We start from the raw sequence: 22491 nt of genomic DNA on the forward strand, positions 1-22491 counted from the left end.
TCAAAGATTTGACTAAGTCTGGGTAGGAGTAAGCAAAGTTATGAGTAAGCAAAACCTATGAGGCAGAAAAGACACAGAGTGGATGGTAAGAAAGCCAAGCACTAGTGCGTGGAGAGTGTGGCAGACACACAGGGAGTAGCTGAGTCACTTACAAGTAACAGCTCACAAAATGTGTGGCTGAGGGCTTAGAACCGCCTTGAATCCAGGCCGCCCTCCTATTCCTGTTCTTCCTGACCTTGATTGCTCACCCTTCTCTGAGTTTCCATGAATAACTACCTTTACAATAAACCATTTATTACTAACTTGAGTGAATTGCCACTTCATGAGAGTCTCAGCTTTGGAGAGTCCTGAGGACAGCACATGAGTTCCCAGGAATCCAGTTATCTTTTTTCCCCATGAAGCACATTGTTCATTTCCGTGAACAGAATGGTGGCCAGCCCATCTGGAAATGTCCTGACATGCTTGAATTCAGAGAGGAAACACAGCTTAGGCTCAATCTAGAGCTGATATACATACCTTCCCCTCACCTCCCATCTTACAAAACACTTTTCTTAGCACACTTGGGCAAGGGCAACCAAATTTGCTTGGCCACGTGTGCATTTTAAAACTGAAGATTAGAAAAAAAATAATAAACCTGAAGATTAGAAAGAAAAAAGAAGTATTATTTTCTAATGATATTAATGAAGAGTTATAAAGATCATTTTGATCATCTCAGCATCAATAATTACTGCTTGATAATTGTGAATCATCAATTGGTTATTGAACAGCTGTACTGTTAGTCACCCTTGTAGACCTGAGCTATTTTTGGTGCCTGTATATATATATGTTTTCTGTTGCTACTGTAACAAATGACCACATCTTTAGTGGCTTAAATGACACAAAGTTATCATCTTAAAGCTCTGTCAGTTAGAAGTTGAACAGGAGCCTCACTAAGCTAAAATCAAGACGTGAGCAGGGATTTATTCCCTTGTGGAGGTCCTTGGGGAGAATCTTTGGCAGCCGCTTCCAGCTCCTATAGGATGCCTGCATTCCTGGGCTCGTGCTACCCTTCTTCCATCTTCAAAGCCAACAATGGCAAAGTCAGTCCTCTTTGTGTCACATCTTCTGATTGACCTCAGCTGGAAAAAGTCTGCTGCTTTTAAGGACTCATGTGATTATGTCTGGGCCCCTTGTATAATCCAGAATAATCTCCTCATTTCAAGGTTCTTAACCTTAATCACATCGGCAAAATCCCTTTTGCCAAGTAAAGTAACGTATTCACAGGTTACAGGGATTAGGACATGAACATTTGTGGGGGGTGGGTAATTATCCTGTAGTTACACACTGTAGTTACAAATTTTTTTATGTTCTTATAAGAACAGAGGATCAAGATAGTAGTCAAGTATGTTTGAAAGTCCAAGTCGGTTGTTAGATGGTGGGAACCTTGCAATAAAAAATAAGGTTTAGCTTTGTCTGCTAAATATCAGCAGGAAGGAAAGAGAATGACCATTTACTGATTGCCATTAGCTTCTGTGTGTCAGGCACAGTGAGGTGTGTGTGTGTGTGTGTGTGTATGTGTGTCTCATTTCATCTTCACACCAACTTTTTAAAATTTTTTAAAAATAAAACATTTTAATTACAGTTGACATTCAATATTATATTAGTTTCAGGTGTATAACATAGTTCATAGACATTAATTTAGCTTGCTAAGCAATCCTCCCAATAAGTCTAGTGTACCCTGACATCATGCATAGTTATTACAATATTATTGACTATATTCCCTATGCTGTACTTGATATTCCCATGACTATTTTGTAACCGCCGATTTGTTCTTATTTTAAAGTTTTAAAATGTTTCAATTACAGTTTCCATTCAGTATTATTTGGTATTAGTTTCATGTGTATAGCATAGAGGTTAGAGAATCATGCACTTTACAAAGTGTGCCCCTGATATTTCCAGTACCCAGCTGGCGCCATACATAGTTATTACAATGTTACTGACTGTATTTCCCATGCTGTGCTTTACATCCCCATGACTATTTTGTAACTACCAATCTGTACTTCCTAATCCCTTCAACATTTTTACCCATCCCTCCAACCCTTCTCTCACTTGGCAACTATCAGTTTAGTTTGTTCTATGTATCTATGACTCTATGTTTCACATAAACTTTTATTTAGACAATTTTATTTAGACAATTAATTTTTAATGGGGTGACATTGGTCAACTAGAGTACATAGATTTAGAGAAAACATTACCAAATCATTTTGATATTCGATTATGTTGTATACCCATCACCCAAAGTCAAATAGTTCTCCGTCACCTTTTATTTGGTTTTCTTTATGCCCCTCTCCTCCCCCCACCCCCTCCCTCTCTTCCCTTCCCCTCTCCTGGTAACCACTGCACTCTTATCTATGTCCATGAGTCTCAATTTTGTGTCCCACCTATGTATGGAATCATACAGTTCTTAGTTTTTTCTGATTTACTTATTTCACTCAGTATAATGTTATCAAGGTCCATCCATGTTGTCATAAATGATACTATGTCATCATTTCTTATGGCTGAGTAGTATTCCATAGTATATATGTACCATGTCTTCTTTATCCAATCCTCTATTGAAGGGCTTTTTGGTTGTTTCCATGTCTTGACAACCGTGAACAATGCTGCCATGAACATGGGGCTGCATGTGCCTTTACGTACCAATGTTTTTGAGTTATGGAGGTATGTTCCCAGTAAAGGGATTGCTGGGTCATATGGTAGTTCTATTCTTAATTTTTTTGAGGAACCACCATACTTTCTTTCATAATGGTTGTACTACTTTACATTCCCACCAACAGTGTATGAGGGTTCCTTTTTCTCCACAACCTCTTCAACACTTGTTATTACCTGTCTTGTTGATAATAACTAATCTAACAGGTGTGAGGTGGTATCTCATTGTAGTTTTGATTTGCATTTCTCTAATAGATAGTGAAGATGAGCATCTTTTCCTATATCTATGGGCCATTTGTATTTCTTCTTGAGAGAAGTGTCCATTCATGTCCTCTTCCCATTTTTTTATTGGATACAACAACTCTTTCCAATAATATAATTTCTGTGTTATAGTTGGGGGAACAGAGACTCATAGTGGTTAAATAATTTGTGTAAAGACACATAGCTGATAAGTGGTCAAGCTGGAACTCATACAAATTTGTCAGGCACTAAAACCCATGTGTTTCCCACTATGTCACATGGCCTTCCAAACTTCTGTGGAACTTAGTTCATCTATATAAAAATAGATACACCACCAGGCCCTGGCCAGTTGGCTCAGTGGTAGAGTGTGAACACGGCATGCGGATGTCCCGGGTTCGATTCCCAGCCAGGGCACATAGGAGAAGCACCCATCTGTTTCTCCACCCTTCCCCCTCTCCTTTCTCTCTATCTCTCTCTTCTGCTCCCATAGCCAAGGCTCCATTGGAGCAAAGTTGGCCAGGGCACTAAGGATGGCTGCATGGCCTCATGACCTCCACCTCAGGTGCTAGAATGGCTCCAGTTGCAATGGAACAATGCCCCAGATGGGCAGAGCATCGCCCCCTAGTGGGCATGCCGGTGGATCCCGCTTGGGCGCATGCGGGAGTCTGTCTCTCTGCCTCTCCACTTCTCACTTCAGAAAAATACCAAAAAAACAACAAAAATCATAGATACACCACCAGATGAAAGATTACTTCAGAGGCTTTAAAGTTGACTTATTGGGACCTTTAAAGATGTACTTGGCATTACACATTTAAAAGAAAATCATGTTCCCAGGATAAAATGCTTCATCTATTTCCCCACTACGATATAAAACCAGGAAGACTGCTAGACATGCTAAATATTTTTCTCAGAAAGAGACAATTTATTGAGGGCCATTAGCTTCGATGTGTCAGGCCTAGTGAGATAACCCTGCCATTTTATTCAGCAGGAATGCTGTGGAGCTGAGGACTGACTATCCATGGGTCCTACTGATCAGATTCATTCGCCAGTCGCGTCCTCTCTTTCCATCAGTGAGACTCAGATACACCTGCATCTAAGAAGCCAGCAAGGACAGCCCTGAAATCCTTTTCCAGAGAGCCTTGTTAAGTTTCACTCCCAATCCTAACTATTCAGTTACTATTATCAGTGAGATTACAGAGCAGGCTCACTGAAGACGCTTTGTCACCAGGGTGAGAGAACCATAATGGCTGCTGCAGCCAAGAGAGCATGTTCCTCCTGTACTGAGCGTCCTTCACTATTGGGTCTGTTCTCCCTCCAACTCTGCCTCTTCCACATTTCCTGCGACACTCTCTGAGGCCAGCTGTTTAACCAGCAGCTCTCCTCCCTGCAGACTGTTTGCATGTACTTTGGTCATCCTATCTTGTTCTGCCCTCTGATATTTATTTACTCACCGTTGATTTCTGTTGATTAATTGGCGTTTGTCTTATTGCTGCCCAAACCCTTGCAATTCTCATTGTGGCCTTGTTCTCTCATACTCTCAGCCTGCTGCCATAGTCGATATGAATACCATTTCTTTCTAGAATTCTGTATGGGTAGACTGAACATTTACCACTTTGCAACCAGCTTCCCGTAGGCCCTTCCACAGTCTAAAGCCATTTATTGAGATCAGTAATATCTAGTGACTATGACTTTTAGTATTTGTGTTTTTCTATGCATAATGTGATTTTGGTGCCTAATTTGTATTCCTTTTAATTAAAATTTATTTATTTTAGAGAGAGAGGAAGAGAGGGAGAGAGAGAGAAACATCAATTTGTTCTACCCAATTATGCATTCATTGATTGATTATTATATGTGCCCTGGCCAGGAACTGAACCTGCAACCTTGCCATATCAGGATGATGTTCTCACCAATTGAGCTACCCAGCCAGAACTTAATTTGTATTTTTTTTTTCAGAGACAGAGAGAGAGTCAGAGAGAGGGATAGATAGGGACAGAAAGGAACGAAGAGAGAAATGAGAAGAATCAATCATCAATTTTTCGTTGTGACACCTTAGTTGTTCATTGATTGCTTTCTCATATGTGCCTTGACTGTGGGGCTACAGCAGAATAAGTAACCCCTTGCTCAAGGCAGCGACCTTGGGTCCAAGCTGGTGAGTTTTTGCTCAAACCAGATGAGGCCGTGCTCAAGCTGGTGACCTCGGAGTCTAGAACCTGGGTCCTCTGCATCCCAGTCCGATGCTCTATTTACTGCACCACTGCCTGGTCAGGCTAATTTGTATTCTTGAATTGCATTCTTCTATACCTCAGAATGTGATTCTTTGCAGAGCTTATTGTTTATGCTTCTTCTGGTGGATACTCATAGGGAGGGATTTGTGTGTGTACTTCTCAGAAAATGCATATTTTTTAGATCAGCTGAACTCCTTAATATCTTTCAGTAACTAGGAAGGTGGATAATGACTATTTTTATAACAAATCTTCTGACAATAACAACCAGCATCTATTAAGTAATTTATTTGAGGCAGATGTTATCCTCACATAATATTACTTTTTTTTTTCCATTTTTCCAAAGCTGGAAATGGGGAGGCAGTCAAACAGACTCCCACATGCGCCCGACCGGGATCTACCCAGCATGCCCACCAGGGGGCGATGCTCTGCCCCTCTGGGGCGTCACTCTGTTGCATCCAGAGCCACTCTAGCACCTGAGGCAGAGGCCACAGAGCTGTCCTCAGTGCCCGGGCCATCTTTGCTCCAGTGGAGCCTCACTGCAGGAGGGGAAGAGAGAGACAGAGAGGAAGGAGAGGGGGAGGGGTGGAGAAGCAGATGGGCGCTTCTCCTGTGTGCCCTGGCCGGGAATCAAACCAGGGACTTCTGCATGCCAGGCTGACGCTCTACCACTGAGCCAACCGGCCAGGGCCTATATTACTTAATCTTTCCAACAACTCTCCAAGAGACTACATCACTATTTTACAGATGAGGAAACTGAGGTTTAGAAAAGTCAAGTAACTTGTCCAAAGTCTCCTAGTAAGTACAGTAGGTGCTAGAAAGATCCAGGAATTCAACACCGTTTGATCAGTTTCCAAAATGCAGACTTCCCTTACCTTTTATTGCTGCTATTAGTTCAGATCTTAGTTTGAAATATGAAATAGCCAGGTAATCAACAAGAAATACTTTAGAACAAAGGGAATTTTGATTACTTGTTCCTTATAGGATAAAATGGGACAAAGGTGGCCAAGCTGAGTAGCATCCTAGAGGGACCAGACTAGAGTACCTATTGCCCTCACTGTCCTTAGAGAGGTGCCAAGGTATAGAACCAAGGTGGGTGGGAAAATAAGGGGAGCCCATGAGTAAGTAGAAGCAAAGAGGACAGGAAGAACTATTGCCTGAAGGAATTCCCAAGGTGAAAGACAGGCATGAGTGGACCTTATTATAAGATTCCCATGCCAACTTTCATGGGTTTGCCAAGTACAATAACACAGTCTGAATGGGAACAGACTGGTGCAGAGACAGAGTATCAGAGAAGGTATAGTGGCTCCAGCAGCAGAGAAATAATCTTGAGTTCTAAGGCGACAGGCTTGTTTTGTTCCATCTGCTTTTGTCCTTTCTATCTGGGATCCCCACCCTAGTGGGTGACGTTAACTGAAAGTGAGGGTTATGGTTGACTGATGAGGGATTGGGAGAGTCAGATGTCCGGGGCAGGAGGTTTTTGGCTCAAGAGTGGAATTTCTTACCCAATACAATGGAAGATACCCAAGTCATAGAAGCCAAAGTCCTAGAATTCAGAAGAAGGGCCTGGAGGTTGGATATGAGTGGGGATGTCACCAAAATAAAGAGCCCAGAGAGCAAGTCTGGGTCGAGTAGTAGGAAAAGTATGAAATATTTTTTCTAAAACAGCCCAGCCGTCCTGAGCAGGCAGTGGCGCAATGGATAGAGCGTCAGACTGGGACGCAGAGGACCCAGGTTCAAAACCCCGAGGTCTCCAGCTTGAGCACAGACTCATCTGGTTTGAGTAAGGCTCACCAGCTTGAACCCAAGGTCACTGGCTTGAGGAAGGGGTCACTTGGTCTGCTGTAGCCCCCCGGTCAAGGCACGTATGAGATAGCAATCAATGAGCAACTAAAATGCTGCATCAAAGAATTGATGCTTCTCATTTCTCTCCCTTCCTGTCTGTCTGTCCCTATCTGTCCCTCTCTCTGTCTCTGTCACAAAAATAAATAAATAAAAATAAATAAATAAAACAGCTCAGCCCTTCTGTAGTTCTCTCCCAATCCACCAAAATGTAAAGGTCCTATAGAAAGTCTGTGATTGCTCATTTCTATGCTCCATTTTCTACCAAAACCACTTGCACTGTCTTGATGGTCTCCATTTACATTCCATTGTCCTATACCTAGTGCGTGCTGCTCTGCCCAGTCTCTTTGGCTAAGTAACTCACTAAGATAATCTCCTTGGTCCTCTATTCCAGCTTTAACCCTTGACAGTGTTCAGATTTGTTGTAGCCCTATGCCTCGCAGCCTGCAAGCTGTCTCATCCAGCCAATCTGGTTAATTTATTCCAGAATAGCTCCTGAATTTTTTGCAGAGCTAGGCCTACAGTGATATTTCTTCCATTCCACCTGGAAACCAAGAAGCGGAGTACTATATTGTGTTGGCTGTGTGCCATATCACTGATCATGTCCTGCCAAATACCATGGTAAGGAAGAATCTATAGCTTTTATAGTTTAACAGAAATTGCTAGGGTTTCCCAAAATGACCAGTAAGAACACAAGAAAACCTATTTACCCAGCCACAAACCTTGTGTGTCCTTTGTAACTACATTTTCAGGAGAAAGCAAGGACATTTTTCTTTCTTTCATTCCCTTTTCTCACATATACCATATATAGGAAAGTACATGAATCACAAGTGTACAGCTGGATGCATTTTTGCAAAGTGAGCACACTACTTTAATCAGTATCCAGATTAAGAAACAAAACATTATCAGTATCCAGTCCTCTCATGTCTCCACCTGGTAACCACTCCATATGGTAACCACCATTCTGACTTTTAACAATGTAGATTAGTTTTGCCTGTTTTAGAATTTTATATAAATGGAATAAATATTATATATTCTTTTTTGTGACAGAGACAGAGAGAGACAGAGAGAGGGACAGATAGGGACGATAGGAACAGACAGAAAGGGAGAGAGATGAGAAGCATCAATTCTTCGTTGCAGCACCTTAGCTGTTCATTGATTGCTTTTTCATATGTGCCTTGATTGGGGGGCTTCAGCTGACCAAGTGACCCCTTGCTCAAGCCAGTGACCTTGGGTCCAAGCTGATGAGCTTTGCTCAAACCATATGAGCCCACGCTCAAGCTGGTGACCTCAGGGTTTCGAACCTGGGTCCTCCACGTCCCAATCTGATGCTCTATCCACTGTGCCACTGCCTGGTCAGGCATTATATATTCTTTTGTGTGTGACTTTTTTGAGGTTAACATTGTATCTGCAAGATTTATTCATGTTGTTGTACATAGCAGTAGTCTGTTTTTCATTATTATATAGAGGAGTATTTGAATATACTAATCTTAAGCTGTTCTACTGCTGTTGGACATTTGGATTGCTTCCAGTTTTTAGCTATTATAAATGGTCCTGCTATGAACATTCTTGTACATATCTTTGGTGAACGTATATATACATTTCTGTTGGGAATGTATCTAGGAGTTGAATCGTTTGGTAAAAGTATATGCATATGTTCAGTTTTACTACACTGCCAAAGAGTTTTCTTAAGTTCTTATAACCAAGGATTTCTTTATCTTTCCTAAGTCTCCTGAAGCCAGAAGGAAAGGGGTACAGAAGCAGGCAGGCAAAAATTTGGCTGACATTCAAGCAAGTAAGTGCAGGTTAAGAGCAACTCTCCCTTCTTCTTTGCCGCTGTTTTTGTCAGGTCGTTTTCTTTCCCAAGGCACCGGGCTTGGACAATACAGGCCACCCAGGTACATCTGGCTGGTAGAATTCTGAAATACTGGGATTAGTATGAGGAGTCTCAGCGAAGTCAATAGAAGATACCCAACCAGAGGAGTCAGTACAACTGAGAACTGGGTGAGAGGAGCAGCCTGCAGGAGAAGGTGGAAGCCAGTGGAGAAAGAAGTGCAGTTGACACAAAGAAAGAGATGCAGGTATAAAATTGGCATAGGAGGCTGAGGATCCAGGGTGAGGAGAGAAAGACAGAAGCAGGTGAAGAGGGCATGGGAACAGGGGTGTGGGTCATGACTGGCCTCTATACACCAGCCTGGTGTGGAATGAAAATGGTTATCCAAGTTCAGAGAAATGAAAAACAAAACAAAACAAGACAAAATTAATCTCTGTCTACTGAAAACCAAAGCTGAGTAAGCCTTGTCTGGAAATGTCTTTCGTGGATAATTGCAAACTTCTGGGAACTTGAATGGAGAATGTGGGGGTGGGACAAATATAGAGTTTTCTGGCAGAGATGTAATGTTTGTGTGACATGCGTTTCTCCAGGCCACTGTATAATATGGTGGTAGCAGCCTTAACAAGGAGCTCATTGGAAGCTCAGGTCCCACCTGTATCTCTCAAGGATGTGTGGTGGGTGGAGGTCTCACATGCATTTCTGAACGGCTATTCACCGACTCATATCACCGACCACAGCTGGTGTACAGCTTCTTCTCTGATGAGGTGGAGAGAGATGCCTTCCTCCCACCTGTTCCACAATGAAGCCACAAAAAAGGGCTACTTTGAGCCCTGTTTCTTTGGGTGCCTCTAACGGTATAGCACTTTCATTTGACTGTTTTTCACTTGAACAAAAAACAACTGAGATGACATTGTGAGTGACTGCACTGTGTGCCACACTCAAATATCAGCTCCCCCAACCCACCCCTGTGATTCCTAATAGTTACTGTGTGACCTCAAACAAGTTACTCAACCTCTCTAATATTTAATTTTTTCATAGGTAACATGGGAAGAAAAATACCTACCATTCAGAGTTTCTGTGAGTATTAAATGAGATAATATGTAAAGGGACTAGGGCAGCAGTTCTCAACCTGTGGATCGCGACCCTGGCGGGGGTCGAATAACCAAAACACCTCCGCCGGGGTCGCGACCCACAGGTTGAGAACCGCTGGACTAGGGAAAGAGACATGTCTAGAGTTTCTTCCTTAACACCCTTCATGTTTTCCCTATCATCCATGAGGGAAATGGCTAATCTGGTTAGTGAGATTCCAAGACATCGACCGGGCCATTTTCCTAGCAGTCAGGATCATGCACAATGTGCTTGGATCATGCGCGTGGGTATGGGTCCCTCTGGGTTCTTCTCTCTTTGTCCCCGTGAGGACTGAGTGACACTCCAACTCAGGCGGGCTCTCAGGGTGTAGTTCCACTGTGAAGGTACAGCCTGGTTCAGTCAGTGTCCATTTTGATTAGGCAGCCTTGCGGCTGTCATGGTAGTTAAATATTTTTAATTTTACCCCAGGAAAAGGCCTTGTAAGCTCTAGGCATGTGACCTCGGACCACCTTATCAGAAAGTGTGAGCCTAGCCAAAGTTCAAGTGTTATTTGTTTTCCTTTGCCACTGTCTCCTGTGTAAATTTCTCCCTCTAGACCTTGAACCGGGGTTTGGCTATGGTTTAAGGTAAGATTCTGGTATTCTTAAGCCCCTTGACTTAATATTATCCAATTGGATTCCAAACCAAACATAACCTTTAACATTATTAATATCAGTAGTGTTTTGGTTATCTATTACTGCTTAATAAACCACTCCAGAATTGAGTGGCTTAAAACAATGTTTTTTATTTATTTATTTATTTATTTATTTATTTATTTATTTATTATTTCTCATGATTGCATGGGTTGACTGGTTGGTGCTCCGCTGGTCAGTTTTGCTGGTCTCATTTGGGTTTTTCACATGGCTGTAGTCAGATGGCAGCTGGGGCTGGAACCTCTAGGATAGCTTCACTTACGTGTCTGACACTGCCAGGGACATTTGGAAGGCCGGATTCAGCTGGGATACTGGCAAGGCAAGGTCCCTCTTTCTCACCATCTAGTCCCTGGGCTTGGCTTCTCCTTCTCCATGTGAACTTATCAAATGGTGAACCAGGCCTCCTAACAGCATAAAAGTGGAAGCTGCCAAATATTCTTAAGGCTCTGACCTGAAACAGACACAGTGTTGCTTCTACCATTTTCTGTTCCTTAAAACAAGGCAATAGGTCCAGCCATAATTCAAGGGAAGAGACTGCCTACGGGTGTAAATTCCAGAAGGGGTGGTTGATTGGAGACTACCAATGTAACTGACTTCCATGGAAATATTACTATGAATTTTGTCCTGGCCAGGTAATTCAGTGGATAGAGTGTCATCCTGACATGCCAAGGTTGTGAAGCAACCAGTGAGCGTACAACTAAGTAGAACAGTGAGTCGATCTCTCTCTCTCTCTCTCTCCCTTCATCTTTCTCTCTCTTTCAAATAAATGGAAAAATATGTTACTATGAGCTTTATTTGAGATATCTAGATTTAGTAAATGTACACCAGGATTTACCTCTCTCCCCACTCAGTAAGTTTTTTCTACATATAGTACAATCTCTATGAAGTGTTTCCTGAGAGCTTAGAGAACTTAGTGTGTAGGGCTAGTCATATACCACAACATATCTGGTAATTATCTTTTGTATGTGGTTTAATTTATAATCATGCAAGTAAAGCCTCTGCTGATCCGCTTGCTCAAATTTGACCTCACTGGGTTGTGTGGAGGATTAAATAAAATCACTTATGTAAATTGCCTGGCATTACATGTTAGTAAATATTCAATAATGGCAATTGCTGTTATTTTATTATTACCAGGCTCCCTAAGGTATTGGGCTGGCCTCGGTAAAAAATGTAATGAGATGTCTTTGGGAAGTGACAGTTCCCCAGGGCACCTGAGTGATTAATATCCAAGAAAGTGGGTGGAATTGTTAACCCATGATAATGGGGACAGAACAGATTATCAGCTGCCCACATACAAGATGAAAAGAGAATCAACAAGTGCTACTGCAGGAAGTATCAGAAAAACAATAATAACAACAAGATAAACTAGAAATAGTCTGAGGTCCAGTAAATACGGAAAAGAATTTGGAGGATTGCTATTAGAACATAAGGGAAAAATAATTTATTTCTTAGACAGCCAAAGGTCCCTAACAGATGATAAGGCCAAACTAACGGAGAAATGACCTGGACAGAGCGGAACGTGATGAGGAGCTGCCAGTTTCCAGCTTGCACAGAAAACAGAGTCAAGTACCAACTATACCGAGAGGCAAGTGGGACCTACATTCCCTTTGGAGTAGATCAACCTTCCAACACAACTAATTATGAATTATGCAGATAGCAGAAGACAAAGGAAGAAAACAGCCTTGCAAGGTAATAAATCAACTCTATTCAGAGTGAAGAAACCAAGCCAATCGAAACAGCTTTGGTCTCCTGATTATGGTGTTAGTTAGCATTTAGTTAGTTTATAACTCACTGTCTATAAACTTTCTTTTCTCACATCTGCTATTTTAGTTTTCCCCTTAGTTCTCCTAGGAAAGAAAGTAATAAACTGTTTGAGAATAAAGAGATTAAGTAAGATTTAAGTAAGGTCATGGGGAGTCAAAAGCATTTTGTAAACTTTTTAGTGCTGAACAAATGTGATATGCTATTTTTTTTTTTCAGAGACAGAGAGAGTCAGACAGAGGGATAGACAGGGACAGACAGACAGGAACGGAGAGATGAGAAGCATCAATCATTAGTTTTTCGTTGTGCGTTGCAACACCTTACTTGTTCATTGATTGCTTTCTCATATGTGCCTTGACCACGAGTCTTCAGCAGACAGAGTAACTCCTTGCTCAAGCTAGCGAGCTTGGGCTCAAGCCAGTGAGCTTTTGCTCAAACCAGATGAGCCCGTGCTCAAGCTGGCGAGCTCGGGGTCTCGAACCTGGGTCTTCCGCATCCCAGTCCGATGCTCTATCCACTGCACCACCGCCTGGTCAGGCGATATGCTATTATTTTTAAGGAAAGCAGATTCACACGTTGCTCAGACAGATGGCATTAGAGCCCCATGGCTGAGTTGCACAGTTCTAAAGCCAAAGACAGTGGGGCAGCGATGGGATTCAGCCGGTTCACACTAGTTCAGCAGAACCAATACCTAATTTTTTGTTGAGTTTGGAGAACCCAGAGGTGGATTAAGGTCGGTTGAGGCCCCTGGCGCAGAAGAAAATATTGGACCCCTTATATTAGAAAAAAGTGTAAAGTTGGGGTTTTGCAGGCCCTTCAGAAGTCAGGGCCCAGGATGTGTGCCCAGTGTGCCTGCTGTTAAATCTGCCTCTGGGGGAACCGGTTGTTAAAATGGCATCTGTAATCAGGGTCTTCTCTAAGGTGGGTGCCTGGGCAGCTATTTAATGTGGGAATCACAAATTTACATTCCTTCCTCTTTTGTAACATTCATCTGCATAACAGTGTATTCTAAGCACCTATAATAATGTTCATTTCATCCATAGGTGAAAAAATTGCAAGCAAGGACGCCAATCAAGAAGCAGTATGGAAATACCTTAAACAACAATTTTATTTTATTGTTTTTTTGTCAGGTATTATTTAATATTTTTTCACTAATATTTTTAAACTCTTTTAATCTAGTTTTGTGTACCTCTTTTATTGTTCTCATTTAAGTATTTAAATGCATGAAATAATAAACTATCTTTTGGTATATCATTTTGTGTTTTTTGTTTTGTTTTTTTTTACTTGAAACAGTCATTAGGGCAGAGAACTGGCTGTTAAATTATTTGAATCTCAACACTGCAGTGGAGGATTTTAAAAACCACAGAAAGAGTGGGGTAGAGACCATTGCTAACTGTCCTTATGAGTTCTCTGCCATGGCTCTGACCCTCACCTCTGTCCCATCTCCGAACAGGTGTGGGAGAGGTGTTTGGTATCACTTAACTTCAAACCAACTATGTGAACTGAATGAAGCTGTAAAGATAAGGCTAATAAGTATTTAACCATTGTATTAAATTAATCAACAGGTATCGAGATATCGGTAATTCAGAAAGGAGGGCTGAGAGTAACGCAAAGTTGACCACCTCTCCCTTTTAGCTTCATTTGTATCAGAGACAGAAGGATTTCTGAACAGAAGGGGAGCAAATGGTATGGAGGAATATGTTGGTAGTGGGTTGAAAGGAGGGCAGTCATAAGAATAATTTCTTAAGTTAATTTTCTCATGAACACAGCAGGAAGGTCTGTAAAGGCTTTTGGTGTTAAATTAGCCTGAAGCTACAAAGCCATAAAAATGTATCAGAAAAGATGTTTGACTCGGTCTATAAAATTCAATATAACTTTCACTTTTTCTTTCATTCAGCAAGTATTGATTACTTGTATACATGGTACCATCTGCCCTCATGGAACTTGTATTCCAGAGGGTGAGACAGGCAATAAAATGATAAATAAGTAAACAGTAAGTAAATACATTTCAGGTAATGATAAATTCTATGAAGAAAATTAAGCCGGTCGGAAAAGGGGATGGAGAACGGTTGTGTACTCACAGTACCCTTTTCCTCCCGCACTTAGCACAGTCAGGGTCCATACATAGCAAATAAATAAATGGCTGCCCCCTCCCAAATTCAAGCCCTCACTATTAAATGAACCAGGCCTGGTTCATTTAATGGGTCATTCTGAGTTCATTCTCTCTTGTTTTCAGGTATGATGCCTACCACTGCCTGATATAAAATGCTGCTTTTATCATGTCACCTTTCTAGTCTAAAACTTTCAGTGACTTCTGATTGCTTTTTTTCATTTTTAAGCAAAGTTTAAAGAAAATAGTATGCTTATCTGTCACTAAACCTTATTTATTGACTAATATAATTACTTTCCTATGTCCTTTATTAAAATGTTTATTTTATTGATTTTAGAGAGAGGAAAGGAGAGAGACAAGACCATCTGTTCCTGTATGTGCCCTGATCGGGGATTATTAAACCAGCAACCTCTGTGCTTCATTGAGGACGATGCTCCAACCAACTGAGCCATCCAGCTAGGGCTCTTCTATGTCCTTTCAACATTATTATTAATGCCAACAACTTTACAGGAAAGAAGGTAATAAACAGTAAACTGTGTTCATGTCACTCCAAACTTTGAACTGTGGAATCCGTAATGATGTCTTTGGAGTCAGTCTCAAACAACTTCTTCATTTCACAAATGAGGAAACTGAGAACAAGCAGATAAATTGCTCAGATATTGATACCTAGCCAAGTGAAGGCCCCGTTACAACTAGGACTCAGCTCTTCTGAATCCCACTGTTTTTTCCACTGTGCTGTTATATACATACGTACATTTCTACATAGTTCAATCACAGTGTATATGCCATTTTGTGTCTCTTCTTTTCTGCTTACATCACTCTGTATACACATTTCCCTGAACAAAAGCCAGGTTCTTGTCATTTTCTGTAGCTATGTGGCACTCTATCTTATCCATATAGGCTATGGTTCTTTAAGAATTGTCATTTTGAGTAGCACAAAGAAAGAAAACAAGCCAACAATAATACTTTGTGTTAACTATTTTTTAGTAATAAAATAATAGGAATATCTGCAGCTGCTTTGTAAATTATGTTTAAAAAGTCATATATTGTTAATTTGGTTTACTCATATTCTCTTTCTAAGAGTGGATCTACTCATTTTTTGTTTTCTGTTATTCTTAAGTTTTGTAAAGTGTATTAAAAAGTTAAGGTATAAATATATACAAAGTAAAAGTAGTTTTCCATTAAGAACTGTCAAATCCTCTTACTGCTGATTCAAAATTTGTACATATTTAGTTTCTTGATTATTCTTTGTAATGCATCTCTTTGATCGTGGCTGTTCTACATTTGAATATACAAAAAGGCTTTTGAAAGTATTATTTTTCTCTTTCCATCTGGAAAATAGGGAAAGAGTGTTACAAAGGTGAATGCCTCTGAAGTTCTTTCAGTATTTCTAAAAATGTCTCAAGATTGATGGCATTTTATTTTCCAAAGTGTTTGGAAAAATTAAGCCCAGACTGATAAACTAATGATCATTTTGTAGGGTTGCAGTGTCTTATATTTTTTGAAAGTCACTATTATAGGAAAAAGCACATTTTAAAATAAATTTATTTTTTTTAAAGATTTTATTTATTCAATTTTCAGAGAGGAGAGAGAGAAGGGGGAGGAGCAGGAAACATCAACTCCCATATGTGCCTTGACCAGGCAAGCTCAGGGTTTTGAACTGACAACTTCAGTGTTCCAGGATGACGCTTTATACCACTGCACCACCACAGGTCAGGCCAAAATAAATTTCTAGTTCGTATTTGAATTGGGTATTGAATGGACTGCTTTGTATCAAGAGAAAAACATAAAAATAAAGGGCAACACACCTATTAATTGAGGTCTTTAATCATTATTATTTTTGTAGTTCCTTCACTTCAACATTTGAAGATCATTCATCATAGATACTATGTATGTAGCACTAGGACCTGTGTTCTGCCAACAACCATGTGAGTGAACTTGGAAGTGAATTCTTCAACTCTACTGTGGCCTTGAGGTGACAGCAGCTCCAGCCAGCCTCTTGACTGCAGCCTCCTGACAGACCTTGAGCCAGAACCACCTGGCTCTCAGATTACTAAACCTCAGGTACTGTGTGAGATAATAAATTTTTTGTTGTTTTAAGCTGTGAAGTTTCATGGCAATTTATTATGCAGCAATAGATAACAAATACACCCGCCCGAGAGCCAGGACTGCCCAGCAAAGAGGGACAGTTTAGCTATAACTGGAGTCACGAAGAAGATGCAGCCAGTACTGGAGATACTGCGTGAAGCGCAGGGAGGAGGAAAGACCTACATGGCCCCTTGTCTGCTATTCTTGGCCAAACCAAACCATAAGGAAATTGCTAAGAGAGCCTGAGAATTGTTATTTGCAAGAAGCCACCTCTTGCAATAAAGAATGGGGGGGAAGAGAAGGAAATTAATCTAAGAACAAATAGGCAAATTACCAGTACAACCAAGAACCCTTTTTACATGTGGAATTCCCAGTAACCGTTCTTCAGAACCTTGTCCTCCAATTCCACTTTAGGAAACAGTGGCCTAAAATTGCTCTTCTCTGAGTCTCTGCAAGTCCAAATCTTATACATCAATTATTATACACTTTAAATGCAAACTTTTTCTCCACTAACTTTTTGTTCCTCATTACCTGGGATAGCCCCATCTTCTTTCAGTTCCACAGCATTTGCTCTATACCCATTGTAGGTATTTCCAACATAATTTACAGTTATGTTGGAACATAATTTACAGTGCATGTCTTATTGTCCGAGAACTAATAACTTCTTGAGCGTCAGACCTATTTCTGATACTGTTGCATATTGCCTCATCATCAGAGCACCTAGCACAGAATCTTGCTCATATTAAGTATCAGTAGTTATTAAGTGAATGAATAAATGTCAAAGCCAGTGGTACAAATGGTGTAACACTCTATTACCTTTGTCTACATTACTATTAAATCCTTTATATACTCATGGTAGAACCAAGAGATTCTAGAATGTTTCTCTTTTCTTGGCTGGTCACATCTTTTGAATTCCTTCGCACCTTTTTTGGGGGAAGAGAACAATAAAACTGCAAACTGGTTTTTGTCCAGGGATAATTATCCTGTGAGACCAGAGTCCTGCCAGCAACTTTTTAGCAGAAGGAATAGGTGCAGAGAACTGTACTTGTCTCCTCCGTCAATTTTGGCTGCTCTGAAAAAAATCATCTGCTTGGTAAAAAGGGAATGCTCAACATCTTACAAAAGTGATTTCCTCTACTTCCCTGTCTTCCTTGCGAACGCCCTAATAGAGGAAATAAATTCAAACCAGAAAGGAGGTTTTTAGATCAGCTCCTGTTAATTAGTTCAGGCCTCTTCACTTCCTGCCTGTATTACCACAATGCCCCCAACAAGTCTCGTGGCATCTTATTTCTAAAAACAAATCTTAGCTCGGCATTTTCATACTTAAAGTTTTTTGATAGTTGCTCATTCTCTTCTGAATGAAATCCAAACCGTTTATGATTTGGTCTTGGTGTTACTTCTTGAGCCAGATCTTGTCTTGTGACACCATCCTTTTCAGTCCTCCTCTTTTCTTTTGTTCCTCTCCCTCCCCTTTCACCTGAATCTTCTTCTAGCTCAGCCCACCTCATTCTTTTTTTCTTTTTTTTCTTTTTTTTTGTACTTTTCTGAAGCTGGAAACGGGGACAGACAGACACCCGCACACACCAGACTGGGATCCACCCGGCACACCCACCAGGGGGCGATGCTCTGCCCATCCAGGCCGTAGCTAGGTGCGACCAGAGCCATTCTAGCGCCTGAGGCAGAGGCCACGGAGCCATCCCCAGCGCCCCGGCCATCTTTGCTCCAATGGAGCCTTGGCTGTGGGAGGGGAAGAGAGAGACAGAGAGGAAGGAGAGGGGGAGGGGTGGAGAAGCAGATGGGCACTTCTCCTGTTTGCCCTGGCCGGGAATCGAACCTGGGACTTCTGCACACAGGGCCGACGCTCTACCACTGAGCCAACCGGCTAGGGCCTCAGCCCACCTCATTCTTTAAGATTTAGTTTCAATCTTCCTCCAGGAAGTTTCTCTTGAGCCCCTCACGATAGATTAGGCTCCCTTAGCATGCTTCAAAGACCTCTTTGGCCTTGAGCCAGTTGCTCTCTAAACCTTACCACCCCAATCTAGAAAATTGGGATCATAGAGTACATGTATTTACCTCTGAAACTTGTGGCAGCGATGATAATTAATGCAAACTACTTAGCACAATGCCTTACATATGTTAAATGTTACATATAAGGTGTTACAATCATAGCAAATTTTTTAACCTAATGTCTTCATTATGTTTGGGAAAACATATAGAGCGGAGGAATGACCAGCTCAAGTAGAATATAATCAGGGGTGGGGTCATCTGATTTGCTTAAGGTTTACAAACCAAATTTTTCAAAGTGATGAAGTTAGGGGAAATTGACTTCACATTTAATATTAAAATAAAATATGTATTGAGAAATATACTTGAACTTGAGAGTAGATGTTACACTGCTAAGAAAAATAGCAACTTTCAAGTCAATTCAGGATATTTGATGCTTAGAGCTGAAAGGTTTTTTATTTGTTCCAACTTGCTAATTTACTTTGTTTATTTAAATATTCAATAGTGTTTGTGCATTCACTACATAAAATGGCTTGCAACTCCTCCACCATTTTTTTCTATTGAATGAAGTACATTAAACCATTCATGTCGCCTTAAGAAAATCAGCATTGTCCAGATTTAAGACCACTCACTCCAAAGCTTAATTTGTCATTAGCCTTCAGCTTTTGACTCTAGACTTGTATTATCCAACACAGTTGCCATTAGCCACTTGTGACTATTGGGTACTTGAAATGTGGTTGGTCCAAATAGAAATGTTCTGTAAGTAAAAGAATACAGGTTTTAAAGGCTTGGTTAAAAAAAGCAAACTATCTCAATAATTTTTTGTATTGTCTACATGTGAAATAATACTATTTCTGTTATATTGGAATAAAGATAAAATTAAAATTAATTTCATGTATTCTAAAAATCATTTTTAATGTAACTACTGAAAGACTTTTAATTATTTATTTTGCTTTTCTTGTATTTCTACTGGATAGTAGTGCTGCTCTAGACCCTTGGACTTTTCAGAATCAGGTGGGGAGCGTTAGTACTAAGGTCAGACATTGCCCTTTCCTGGACTTTCTGTCTCATGTGTGATGTAGCTCTGTCACCTTTCTTAGAAGGTAGGTGTCTCCACTATCCCATTCAGAAAGGAATCCTTAAAAGGCTGAAGCAGTTAAAGAACTGTTTGAGATCACTGAGCAAATCTATATTTCAAAGAGTTGAGGACAATAGGTGATTATTGACCAAAGACAACATCTAAGATTCACCTTAATATTCCTGATTGGCTATGCTATTTTACCTGGATTATCTCTTTTAATTGTCACAACAACTCCAACATTTAGATGCTAGTATTACACACAAGTTTTAAAAATGTGTAAATGGAAGTTAGGAAGTTGGTAGCTGTGGTGTGGCATTTTGACCCCAGTTGGTCCAACCATCCAATTGCTATATCTAGTAAGATTATGAGCTTCCTGTATATTTTATGCCTCGTCCAAACATGACCCAACAACACATACTAGATGGTTAGTAAATATGTGTAGTTACACACACACACACACACACACACACACACACACACCCCTTGACTTCAACCATGTAGGATAGATATGGAGAAGTCTGGAAGGCAATATATCAAAATGATGTGAAAAGAAGGGGATGTTATGGGTGTTTTTTTGGTAATGTACATTTAAAATTTTTTTATGTTTATACTTTTCTGTATCTTCCAAACTTTTGACAATGTGCATATACTGTTTTTATTTATTTCTATTGCTCTTTAAATCATACAAAATGTCATTGTAAGAGAAAGTAGGTGACTACTGACATGTTCTTTTTTTATTTTTTTTTTTATTTTTTATTTTTTTTTTTTATTTTTTTTTTTATTTTTTCCATTTTTCTGAAGCTGGAAACGGGGAGAGACAGTCAGACAGACTCCCGCATGCGCCCGACCGGGATCCACCCGGCACGCCCACCATGGGCGACGCTCTGCCCACCAGGGGGCGATGCTCTGCCCATCCTGGGCGTCGCCATATTGCGACCAGAGCCGCTCTAGCGCCTGGGGCAGAGGCCACAGAGCCATCCCCAGCGCCCGGGCCATCTTTGCTCCAATGGAGCCTTGGCTGCGGGAGGGGAAGAGAGAGACAGAGAGGAAAGTGCGGAGGGGTGGAGAAGCAAATGGGCGCTTCTCCTGTGTGCCCTGGCCGGGAATCGAACCCGGGTCCTCCGCACGCTAGGCCGACGCTCTACCGCTGAGCCAACCGGCCAGGGCCTCTTTTTTTATTTTTAAAATGTTTATTTTATTGATTTTAGAGAGAGAGGTGGGGAGAGAGAGAGACAGGAACATCGATCCGTTCCTGTATGTGCCCTGACCAGGGATCCAACCAGCAACCTCTGCGCTTCAGGACAATGTTCCGACCAAACGAGCCATCCAGCCAGGGCCTGACATGTTCTTTATGCTGACATTGCTGTCTTCTCTTCTCCTCATGATGTCTTCATTCCCCTCGCAGTGGGGGGTCCCTCTCTTCCACTTGGCTTTTCCATTCTCTCTCTCAATCTCTCCTGCTTTTTCACCTTTCCGTCTCATTCTCCCTCTGTCTCTCTCTGTGCCGCTCCTTTCGGTGATCCTCTCTCAGGTTTTTCCTCTGGAACTTCCTCCCTTCTAGTCTCCTATCTCCCCCTTCTAGAGAAGATTGACATTCAAATGAAAGGTCAAATGTTACTTTGCACCTGGTAGGTTTCAGGCAGATTCTACCTGCCTCTGGAGTTCTGAAGAAGGTGCTCAGGTTGGGGTAGGAGGGCTGTGAAGAGCGAGACTTCTAAAGAGGATGGCTATGTTTTAGATTAGGTAGGGGAGGACATTTCAGAGTGACAAAGCAGTGAGAACAAAAAAGTCTGAGAATTGTCTCAGGGAAAGAGATGAGCAGAGGCTCTTACCTTGTTGGGTCTGGGGATTGCTGTCTCCGGGTGCTGGCACTCAGAAAGGATGTGGACCTTAGTTGATTTCAGCTCCTGGATTGAATTAGTCCTGGTTATATAATTGACTTTGATATGTGGCCTTTAGATCTGAATTGGGTTTAATAAGATTTAACTGCTTCAAAGGGCTTTATAAGAATTCATTTTATCCTTTAAATCTGATTTCAAATGCTACCTACTCTGAGACGCCCTCTCTGCCTTTGGTGCTCCTCTAGCAGTCTTTTTGTGCTATAGTTGATACATACCTTATTCAAACAATTACCTCCATTGTATTTTATCTTATGCTGTGGGAAATGGTTTCTTTACTGCCTCGTTTCAGAAATCTTTAGAAACAAGCAGGTATCTTATTCATATTTGTATCCCAGGCCTAGCGTAGACCAGCAACACACTCAGTTGAGTATACAGGTACTCAATAATGATTTTTAAAAGTATATTAATAGCTCACATTTAGTAAACACTATGGCAAGCCCTATACTTAAACTGTTTCATTTACCAGACACTTTAGGAGAAAAGTATTTTCATTATCCCCATTTTACAGCAAGAAAGCTGAGAGTAAGAGAAATTAATTTATTTAGATTAAATTGTGTTTAACATATATATGCATCCAGGTGTACATATATATACATATATATAATAAAGGTGTATAAAACAGAAATACAACTATTTTGTTGATTTTTATAACTCTATCCATTAATAGAAGGTAGTGTAAGAATTTAGCATCCAGACCCTGGCTGGATAGAGCACCCTCCAGGCATGCCAAGGTCTGGGTTTCATCCCCAATCAGGGCACATAATGAGAAGCAACCAATGAGTACACAACTAAATGGAAGAGCTAAATGAAACAAAAAGTAAATGCTTCTCTCTCTATCTCCTTGCCCTCTCTTTCAAATCAGTGGGAAAAAATTATTTAAAAAAAAGAATTTAGCATCTGTATTTTAGCTAAACATAGACAATATTTCAATTTTAGGTTTAC

General features: G+C 40.8%; 1 non-coding gene across 1 annotated transcript; it reads right to left on the minus strand.

Moving 5' to 3' along the window:
* Window positions 1-18376: 18376 nt before the first annotated feature.
* Window positions 18377-18452, minus strand: TRNAT-UGU (transfer RNA threonine (anticodon UGU)). Its single transcript has one exon. It is a non-coding gene; the product is annotated as a tRNA-Thr (tRNA).
* Window positions 18453-22491: the final 4039 nt, after the last annotated feature.

The sequence above is a fragment of the Saccopteryx leptura genome, chromosome 2 (assembly GCF_036850995.1).
Source record: "Saccopteryx leptura isolate mSacLep1 chromosome 2, mSacLep1_pri_phased_curated, whole genome shotgun sequence".
NCBI classification, from domain to species: Eukaryota; Metazoa; Chordata; class Mammalia; order Chiroptera; family Emballonuridae; genus Saccopteryx; species Saccopteryx leptura.